Below are 9306 nucleotides of genomic sequence, written 5' to 3' on the forward strand. Positions count from 1 at the left end.
TCTTGGATGCCACCTGCTGTTCTTTTGGAATACTACAGGTCCAAATCAGCAAAATAAGATTTTTTTTTCCATTTCCCCTCCGCCTTCAAAAATGATATTCCTTCTATCCAGCACAGTGATGCAGTATATTTGCAGAAGCACACAGTCGCCTCAAGAATCTAGTTCTAATATTCAAAAGTGATTGCCCCTGTTCAGAGCTGCTTTTGCATAGCTTGAAAAGTTGCTTTTTGGGACAAGTTCTTCTTGTTATTGATTATATTTGCAAAAGAATTTGTTGCTGTTTATTTGTGGTACTGTCAAGACACAACGTACTGCATTAAATTGTGCAGTAAATACAGGGATGACTGTATTTAGGAATGGTGAAAGGCTCTGCGGGTGTTTTGTTTGTCTGGGGCAGCTTTCTGTGCAGATTTTGGGTGAAAAGTGCACAAATAATAGTTTTTCCAAAAACAAAAAATCTTGACTTTGAGGGACTGACAGGATACTTTCAGCTGGAAAGTGGGATCCAGAAGGCCATGTGTGCTCTGTAGTGCTTTCTGTTTCCCTAATGTATATTACTCTATGCATATTAATTTGGAGGAAAGTCTCATGTGTGTTCAACAGGGCTTGTTCCCTTAAAAGGGGGTACGCAGGCTTGCACTTCTAACAGTAGTATCTTGTTTCTACTCAGAAGTAATCCCAGTGAGTAGAATGTAAATTACTTCCAAATTAAGAGTTTACAGTCCTCCAAATTCACAGGCAATCCATTCCAGACCCCCCATAAATTTGGAAATTCACATATATTCAAGCCCCATAGCTTTGAATGGCCACGTGCTCCTGCATGTGGCCATGTGCATGTGTCACGGGCGTGTGCACATTAACTTTAATGAAGGTTGCCCCTCTGTGAATAATCAAAACTGCAGATCTTAAGTCCGTGAAAACGGAGGGGCAACTGTAAACTCACACTAATCACTCCCATTCAAGCCACTGAATTCAACTGATTAGATATAATACCTTTTGTAGAATTCAAATATTGAACAAAAAGGAGTTGCCCACAATGATTCAACAATTACTCAACAGTTTTTTCAAACAAGCTAATACCTTTAATCGCTCTGTTTGCCTCCTAAGCTGAATGGTTAAAGCACCACTCCCTTAGCACTACTCCCTTAGGTAGAGCACAAACCTCAGTGCCAGCCATCAACACCCACAAGTGTCAAACGTCTAGGTACACTTAATGAAATAGAAGTATATGTTTGGAAGGGATGAGTGCGTTTACATGTGGGTGTCTGCTGCAAGAAAAAGGCTACAGAATTTTCTGCAGTGTTGCTTGTCAGATTTTGCAAATTTACCTTCTCTACAAAGTTCAGATTTCAGAGTCATCGTGTTGGAAGGGTTCCTTTGGGTCATCAGGACCAAGCCTTTGCTCATTTTCTCCTCATCACTTCTCTAAATGAACTTCTCTCACTATCAAGAAGTTCCTTCTAATTTCCAATTGAAATCTACCCTCCTGTTAACTTAAAACCATTTTTGTTGTTAACTACCCCCGAGTCAATCGCAACTCATGTTGCCCCTGTGGATAAGACACCTCCAAGAATTCCTATCTTCCACTTCACTGCTTCGTTCTTGCAATCCCATGCCTGTATCCTACCTGGCTGAGTCTATCCATCTGGCATGTGGTCTTCCTCTCCTTCTTCTGCCCTCTACCTTTCCTGGCATTATTGTCTTTTCCAGTGATCCATGCCTTCCCATTATATGGCCAAAGTTTTATCATCTTGGCTTCCAATGAAACCTCTGGCTTGATCTGTTCCAAGACCCATCTGTTTGTCTTGTACCTATATATACTGCCACCTCTTTGTGGCAGCCCTTGAGGTATATTTAAAGAGTGTGCTCACGTTACATCTAAGTCTTCTCTTCTCCAAGCTGAGCGTACCCAAATCCTTCAACTTCTCTTCATAGCAATAGAATTCAAAGACATAGCCATGATAGTCTGGGATATTACTATGCAAAGAGATCTTGTAGCACCTTTGAGGCTAACTTATACACAGTTAGCTTCAAAGGTGCTACAAGATCCCTTTCATAATTTCATTTCATGCATCTGATGAAGTAGACCAAGTCTACAAATGCTTGTGCTACAACTTCTACACAGTCGTAGCACAAGCATTGTAGACTTGGTCTACTTCCTCAGATGCATGGAATGAAATTATGCCCAAGAAGGGCCCCATTTCAGGAGCTCAGGCTCTCTGGAGAACTATTGAGAGCCATTGCCCCAAGTTGGGTGATGAGGAGAAGGGGCGCATGAAGTTGTCAAAAAGCAATCCAGAAACCCCATCCTGGTTTCAAGCACACAGAAACCAGCCTGTCTTGCTGGGGAGAGAAGATGAAAAAGAGTAGGCTGCAGGAAAGGATGCAGAGCTGCGTACATCCCACAAAGCAACAGGGTTTGTGGGGTGGTTGGCACTGCTGCTTTGCCCTCACCAAGACCCATGTAGTTGTGTGAATGTGCACACAGCAGCGTTGGGCTTGGGGAGGGTGGGATACCAGGGATGGCCACAGCTGTGATCATTCATCCCCCCCTTCCTCTCAAAGTGTAGGACTCATCTTATAATACACACATGGCGGCTCCAGGCTTCAGAAGGGGCAGCATCTGTGCAGCCTGGCCACCAGGGGCACATTCTTTGCACTCCCCCTCCAAGGATCCTGCCAGTTGCCCACTTCACAAGCCTGAATAGCCTTCCTGGGAGGGAGCCTTGCCACCACCTCCACCGTATTTGCAGTTTTTTCATTTTTGTGGGGGTCCTGCATTTCTCACCCCCACAAATGTGGCGGGCTGACTGTAGTTTAAAATAGCACAGTGGGACCTTGCCATCTGCAGGCTTACCATTCATGGATCTGAGCATTCGTAGATGGCTAGCCCTGTTATCTCAAATTGTGGCACATGCATGCAGCCACGCTAGCCATTAGGAACAATGGGGCTTGAGGTCCCACATTTTTTTTGCATCTGCAAGGGGTCTAGAATGGATCCCCCATGGATACAAAGGTTCAGCCATTTAGGATATGAAGATCTGACTGTATAGGATAGTGTTATAGTTGCTTGCGTATGCATGTATGTCGTTTGTGAAAAAGGCAACAAGTATATGTTATGTTATCATACGTATTATATGTCAATAATAATAATAAAAATTCTTGGAGAAATGAATCCTGGAAAATGCTCAGATGTAGGTGAAAGGTGGCAAGGTTATCTAGAGTCACCCAGCTGCCATGATGAGTAAGCATTTGGGCTGCACTGAGTCACAGGAGGTGGCATCCTCATGGGCAGAAATCTGCAAAATCATGCTGAATGGGAGAATTGTATAGAGGATACACACAGGAAGAGGCGGAATTAAAGTGCTTGGGAGATGCACATTTAGATAAGGCAGGAGCCTCAATGTACAGTGTGGGTGTTTATGGTGTCTAGTGTATTGCAAGTAGCTTGGTTGGTCAGGACAAGCTTGTATACAGAGGAACGAAGATTAAACAACCTCCTTGAGAGATATCTGCCTGGTGTCTCATTTGTCTGCTTCTGGGGAGAGAGAGGAGATTCTCCAGCCTACACAGAGCTGTGTGTCACTTCTCAGGTGGCCACCCAGGTGCACAGTTTGGTGTGGTGCACACAGCTCACGCAATCACTCTTAACAAAAATATTTTTTTTAAAAAAAGAAAGAAAAATCTGGCAACCCTAGGCCTCACAGAATGGTCCAAAGAATGCTAGTGATCTGAGCAAAGACAGATTAAGGAGAGTGGGGTCCTGGAGCAGCCTCCTTTATTTGCCTCTGAGAATTATTCTGCGAATGATAGCATAACAATTAAATAAATGTGAAATCTTCTACTCTGAAACTTCAGTGAGACTAAATGCATGGTACCCTGTAGTCTGGCTCATTCTCTCAAGTAATTTGTGCCAAATCAATGTGTTCACGATCCCAGAATCATGATGGTGAAGTTACTAGGAAAGGAGAGGGAGGAAGTTTCACAAACACACCTCTATTAGCATTGGGCCTCTGGTGTATGAGGCGCCTGGAGCAATGCCATTTGAACCTTCAGCCTTGGATCTGAGGTCCTCTACAATGCTGAAAAACATTAAAGACCAGATCACCAGACTATAATGTCTTTCTTTTCTTCTTCCCCACCTTCATACAGAAACAACACAAAAAGCTTCTGGGAAATGTACACTGAAGTAAAGAATTCCTCTGCAGCTGTCCATCTTTGCTGCCTCTCGCAGTAATCTGATCTCTCTGATTGATTCATGCACAAGAAGGGTCACAATAGTGGTTTACTTTCCAAATGCGCTGTGCAGGATTTAGCAATATAGCACTCATATACCCTATCTTGGCAAGTTTAACACACATATTGCTGTTTCAGTTTGTGAAATATTAAAAGATATATTCTAGAAATTCACAGAAATGCAAAAGGATAACATTGGGCCAGAGTAGATTGGCAGGAAAAAGCAGCTTGATCCTGCTTTTTCCAAAAGCAGTGTTTATCAGGTAGTCCAGGGCGGAAGAATCCAGCAAGGTCATCAGGTAGTTCAGAGATTAGTGTTACAGAAATCACAAAATAAAAATGCCAACCAGAAAACAGACAAGTTGCTTCCAGCCATTTGCACCACTGGCTTTTAAATGTGGTCAGCTGGCTCTAATCAGGAATACTTTTGTTGCTTGGAAAGGAGGCACACTGAGTGTCTCTGTTCTACTCTCCACTTCACACACCAGATCCATGGACTTGGGGGCCACACTGTTTCTTCAGCCAACCAGGATTACCCAACATAAAAGTAAAATAAGGAACATGGCAAGGGACACTCCCTTTGGAGAACACTGTTGGTATTTTAACCATCATCCAAATTCTTAAAAGATTTTTAACTATAGAAATAGCATGCAAACGTTGGTATCAAGGTTTAGATTTCGAAAGGCTGATGCAGTTATTTTGTTTGATCGATTGATTTCTATGCCACCTTTCTCCCCGAAAGGGACCCAAAGTGGGTAACAAGATAAAAACATTTAAAAAGATGTTGCAATAAAAATTTAAAAACAATTAAAAACATCTACATAAAACTAAAACACACACCCCATATTAAAAAGGAGATCCTTTTGGATATTCAGGTCACGTACAGGTGCTTCTTCAGGTCTGTGGTTTTAATTTTATTGATAATCTAATTACATGTTTAACTTTTGTGTGAGATAAATTTTTAGGTATGTTTGTTTTAGCTGTTGATTGTAAGCCATCTTGAGTCCCATAGGGGAGGAAAGATGGTGTATAAATACTTCCACTACTATCTACTCAGAAGCATGAAGGACCACAGTACTCAGAAGGAAGCATAGGCAGCAAGTTTCAAAAGCATGAAGAATCCAACAACCACAATTCTATTGAAGTTCAGAGTGGCTTCCTGCCCATCCCCATCTCTGCTGCATGAAACAGAACAAAGATAATTATATTTACCCTCATTTATTTAATACAATATATCCCTGTACTCAGGCCTAATGTATTTCGTTTTCCACTCTGTTCCTGGCACCAATTTTGCTGGGAAACGTTATACAAGCAGAAAAGGGGAAGGCAGAGGTAGTTCCTTTGAGCTTTTCTTAAAGGAGCACTTTTGTGCTTCATTAAATCAATAAATGGAGGAAAATGTGTTTTCTATCCATCATGTTGATGACAATTTTCCTACAATTACCTACAGATGACTGGCACCCAAACAGTACATGTTGTTTGAGGCACCAGTTGTTTAACAAATTGGCCTGAGGAGATTTAAAATCCATATTTAGTGATAAGGGGAAAGGCTATTGTTTGCATATTCTAGGTTAAAACTGCTGCTGCTGCTGTTGCTGTTGCTAGCTTTTCCTCTCTCACAAGACAGACTCTTCCCAATGCTCCCTGGAGGGGAATTGTTTCACCAGGCCTACTTCAGCTAGGGTTGCCATATCCCGCCTGGGGGCTGGACTTTCCCGGTTTGGGGCGTGGCCACACGGTCCCGCCCCGGTTTGGTCCCGCCCCCAGGATCCCCCTCCCCCGACGGACGCCAGGCAGGGAAAGGAGCCTCGGCTCAGCGAGGCCCGTTCCCTGCTTGGCCTCCTCCGCCGGCCAGGGAGGCGGCCTGGCAGGGCTAGGGGAAAGGGTCTCGCCTCAGCGAGGCCCTTTTCCCCTCCCTTGCCGCTTCCTCCGCCGGCCAGGGAGGCTGCAAGGCAGGGAGAAAGGGTCTCGCCTCGGCAGGGCCCTTTCCCCCTCCCTTGGCGCTTCCTCCGCCGGCCAGGGAGGCTGCAAGGCAGGGAGAAAGGGTCTCGCCTCGGCAGGGCCCTTTCCCCCTCCCTTGCCGCTTCCTCCGCTGGCCAGGGAGGCTGCAAGGCAGGGAGAAAGGGTCTTGCCTCGGCAGGGCCCTTTTCAGCTCCCTTGCCACTTCCTCCGCTGGCCAGGGAGGCTGCAAGGCAGGGAGAAAGGGTCTCGCCTCGGAATGGTTTTTTTAAAAAAATCATCAATTTTTTGCATGTCCTCCATTTTTAAAAAATGTACCCTACATTTGAAAATTTTGTCGTACATTTGTCCTACATTTGTCCCAGTTTGGAGGTCCTGACTTATGGCAACTCTATGTGCAAGCAAAACAAGGCACAGCCTGGGAAAAGACCACATAACTGAGAGGCTATTAGGCTGCATTTTAAAACTAAATCCACATGAGAAGATGTCCAGGGCGCCTCCTTCCAGCAGCAGGCATCATTATCAACAGAAGATTTCTCTCATCCCCAGGAACAGAGTCATCGCTCATCATGAGAAACATGTGCTTGCTGTTCTTTTATGATTACTGATAAATTTGGATAACACTGATATAATGAAATATGTTTGGGATTAATAAAAATGACTTTAGCCAGAGTTGTTGCTCTTGGGTTTTTGTGCATTTGGAGGTCACATCTGCTAATTCAGCATTTATTTTTGATAGATGCTTTACATGAACCACGTCCCCAAATATAGCACTGATACCACTGCATGTTCCACTGTGTGTACCCATGTGGTTTGTAACATTCCCCATCCCTAAATGTAGTTTTGATACCACTAAGTGGTCTCTGTTCTTAACACTGGTCCATCTCAACACTCTCCCCCCATATTGTTGCGACAACAAGTTCACATTTCCATTTGCACACTTCCAGGCATTCTCAGACACTGCTAAGAACACAAAATGGACCCCCTGTGCCAAATGTGTGATATATTTTTCTAGATGTTCTAGATTTGCCAGTGCTTCTTCTCTCACTGCCAGCCTTCCGCTTAGAATTTGGAATGTTTGGAGGTGAAGAGGATCCACCCTTTAACCATTTGGACTAAGATAATGCAGCAAAGAAGAGTTGTTGTTAACTGCCTTTAAGTTGACCTCGACTCATGGGGATCCTATGAATGAAATACTTCCAGGGCCCCTTGTCCTCCACTGCTCTGCTCTGCTCAAGTTCTGCAAGCTCAGGCCTGTGGCCTCTCTGATTGAATCTAGCCATCTGGCATGTGGTGTTCCCCTCTTTCTGCTGCCTTCTACCTTTTCTATCATCATTGCCTTTTCTAATGATTTATGTCTTCTCATGATGTGGCCCAACTATGATAGCCTCAATATACAACTTAGTCAGCACATGACGTGCTCAATCAGTACTCATATTATGTCTTCTCAGTTCTTTACCTCGAACTCATTAAAGACATAGGAAGTTGTAAGATACGTCTCAAGGAAAGTTGCTGGAGAAGTCTCTGGGGAAAAGTGTAAACTTTATGTAGGTTCAGCCTTAAGAGCCATTGCTGCCACTGATCTGTATTTTGGAACACTGATATTCATGTAAGCACTCAATTATTTTCACAAGAAGTATATCAATCACTAGTGCCCAAATACATCACAAAGGAACATATACTGTTCTTGTTGTCTGCCTTCAAGTCATTTCCAACTTCTGGCAGCCATATAGTGTGGTTTTCTTGGCAAAATTTGTTCAGAGGAGGTTTACCATTGGATTCCTGAGGCTCAGAGAGTGTGACTTCATAAACACTACTTGAAAAAATGCTTAGGTTGACTATTCATTCCTATAACCTGAATTCCTTTCAGCCTTTGCTATAACTTTTCCCATTCTACATAAGCTGATGCTTATGGTGATGCAGGGAGGGGACAGAGGGAGTGGAGGGGACACTGAACCCACATGGCTGCCAGTATCACAACTGCCCCAGATGTGAGGACATCTCATTTTGTACCCAGGGCCTAGTGTGATTGGAAGATCATTGACAGATTTCCCTGTCAATGACTGAGATGCCCACACTGCATTTCACGAACACAACAGCTATGGGTCAGAGGCATCCTTGTGTGATAGGTATCATCAAAGCCACTTTTTCCCCCTGGCTGTAATCATGATTTCGAAGCCCCACGTAATAATATTGCTGGTCTCTAACAACCATATATATATATATATATATATATATATATATATATATATTGTACTCAGAGTACTATATGGGGGAGCATACTCCAATTATCTCCTCTCCCACCTCAACTCATGACTCGTCCTGTTTAAGGCTGGTTTCTAGTGCAAGTCTGATAGTGAAGTAAGCCAACAAGGAGAAAGGGTTTAAAGATGGGAAGCGCATCAGGATAAGGTGGTGAGCCTTTTCGTCCACATAGATGTCAAGTCCTTTTTTGTTGCTAATACTATCTGGAGCAATGGATTCAGACGAGAAGAAAACAAAGAAAACAAAACCGTTTGTTACCCCAAGGACCAGCCCTCTGTCACCCTTAGTTCTCCTTTTATATTAGTTTAATATTATAAGGAATGTTTTGATCATGTAGCCACAAAGGGCTCCCGTTGCGAATAAGTAGCCTGCCCAAATAAGATCAAGAAGGCTCAGTTTGGAAGCCCTGGTGCATGCAGGAAAATTGCACTATTGAGACAGGAATCTGCATAATCCCTTCACATTGAAGTGTCATAGTGGGTGATGCACTGAGTAATTGCCAGAAGGTTGGAAATCAAAGGGTATTTCTTTCTGTAGATGGCACCTCTTTGTATGGCTGTCATTTCCACCCATCTCTGGCCATTCTTCCTTCTGGATTATCCACTAAAATCCTGAGAAACTGCTACAGGATACATTTTACCCTATAAATATGCCTGTTTGGACATTTTTGATTCAATCTAGTTTAGAATCAGGCAGGCACTCTTCTAGACTTTAGCTTGCACTTCAGGGCCTTGGATTAGATAACACTTGTGATCTCTTCCAACTCTACAATTCTATGACTCTGTGATCTTGGAGATGTGATCCAAGGCTAAAAACACTTATGATTCATATATACATTTATATATA

The sequence above is a fragment of the Sceloporus occidentalis genome, unplaced genomic scaffold (assembly GCF_023333645.1).
Source record: "Sceloporus occidentalis isolate IW3139 unplaced genomic scaffold, rSceOcc1.0.p SCAF_1, whole genome shotgun sequence".
NCBI classification, from domain to species: Eukaryota; Metazoa; Chordata; class Lepidosauria; order Squamata; family Phrynosomatidae; genus Sceloporus; species Sceloporus occidentalis.